This window comes from Triticum urartu, chromosome 6, assembly GCF_003073215.2.
Source record: "Triticum urartu cultivar G1812 chromosome 6, Tu2.1, whole genome shotgun sequence".
Taxonomy (NCBI): domain Eukaryota; kingdom Viridiplantae; phylum Streptophyta; class Magnoliopsida; order Poales; family Poaceae; genus Triticum; species Triticum urartu.
In genome coordinates this window covers 33,805,983-33,807,925 of record NC_053027.1, presented here as the reverse complement: position 1 = coordinate 33,807,925, position 1,943 = coordinate 33,805,983, and positions in this window count along the sequence as shown.

The window sequence follows — 1,943 nt, the reverse complement described above, 5'->3', positions numbered from 1 at the left end:
ACTTTTCACTTTGCATCTTTATATCAAAAATACCAAAAATATTATTTATCGGATCTCACTTCCGTAAGTGACCGTGAAGGGATTGACAACCCCTAATCGCGTTGGTTGCGTTGAGCTCTTTGTGTTGTGTAGGTACGAAGGACTTGCGCATGGCCTCCTACTGGATTGATACCTTGGTTCTCAAAAACTGAGGGAAATACTTACGCTACTCTGTTGCATCATCCCTTCCTCTTCGGGGAAAACCAACGCAAGCTCAAGACGTAGCAGTCCGCCCGGTGCCAACCTCATCACCGCCAAATGGGTCTTCAAGCACAAGTACAACGTCGACGGCTCCCTCGAGCGTTACAAGGCCCGCTGGGTTGTGCGAGGTTTTCGCCAGCATGCCGGCATCGACTACGACGAGACCTTCTCACCGGTCGTCAAGCCCGCTACCATCCGCACCGTGCTCACCCTGGCTGCCTCGCGTGGCTGGCCGGTCCATCAGCTTGACGTATCCAATGCATTCCTCCATGGTACGCTGGATGAGGAGGTCTTCTGCCTTCAGCCTGCTGGCTTCGTCGACACCGACCGCCCACACCACGTCTGTCGCCTCTCCAAGTCCCTCTACGGCTTGAAGCAAGCGCTGCGCGCGTGGTTTCTTCAATTTGCTGGCTTCCTCAAGACTATCGGCTTCGTCGCCACGCGGTCCGACTCTTCGCTCTTCGTTCGTCGCCACGGCTGCGACACTGCGCTCCTCCTTCTCTACGTCGACGACATCGTGCTCACCGCATCATCTGTCGCCGCTCTTCGCCACGTCGTCACCCAGATCACCGCTGAATTTGCCATGAAGGATCTCGGGGCTCTTCACTTCTTCCTCGGCATCCGCGTCACGCGCTCGCCAGTCGGCTTCTTCCTCTGTCAGCAGCAGTATGCTGCCGATATCCTGGACCGCGCTGGCATGGACACATGTCGGCCCTCGCCCAACCGATCGACACGAAGAGCAAGTTGCCCACCGCCGATGGGCCTCGCGTCGCCGACCCCTCTGCCTACCGCAGCATCGCCGGTGCGTTGCAGTACCTGACGATCACACGCCCCGAGCTCGCCTACGCCGTCCAACAGATCTGCTTGCATATGCATGATCCTCGGGAGTGCCATCTCGGGTTGATCAAGCGTGTGTTGCGGTACGTGCGCAGCACGCTGGCGCTCGGGCTCCATCTCCGCGCCTCACGCACTCTGGACCTGCGCGCGTTCACGGACGCGGACTGGGCGGGCTGCCCAGACACCCACCGCTCTACCTCCGGCTTCTGCATCTACCTCGGTGACGCGCTCGTCTCCTGGTCGTCCAAACGCCAGGCCGTCGTCTCCCGCTCCAGTGCAGAGGCCGAATACCGCGGCGTCGCCAACGCCATCGCTGAATGTATCTGGCTCCGGCAGCTGCTCAGCGAGCTCTTCTGCCCCATCGACAAGGCCATGCTCGTCTATTGCGACAATGTGTTGGTCGTGTACCTGTCTGCCAATCCAGTCCATCACCGCCGCACGAAGCACGTTGAGCTGGACATCCTCTTCGTCCGTGAACGGGTGGCGCTCGGCGAGTTCCATGTTCTCCACATCTCCACTCGCCAACAGCTCACCGATATCATGACCAAAGGCCTGTCAACGGAAGTTTTCTCTGAATTCCGGTCCAGTCTTTGCATGGCTGGTACCGACGTCATGACTGCGGGGGGGTGTTAGACTAGGTAGTTATATACCGTATGCACCTTGTATAGTTTACCATACGGTATAGTACGGATCGTGCATCAGTTGTATAGCTAGTGGTGCACGTCCTGAGGTAGTGGCATACCCACGATCTTGGCTCGGCTGAGGACAGCAACCTGTACTTCAACCCAGCCTCTAAGCATAATTGAAGTGTGTTGAATCCCATTCCTTCTCCTCTCCTCAACAAGCATCAACATGGATCTTTGAGT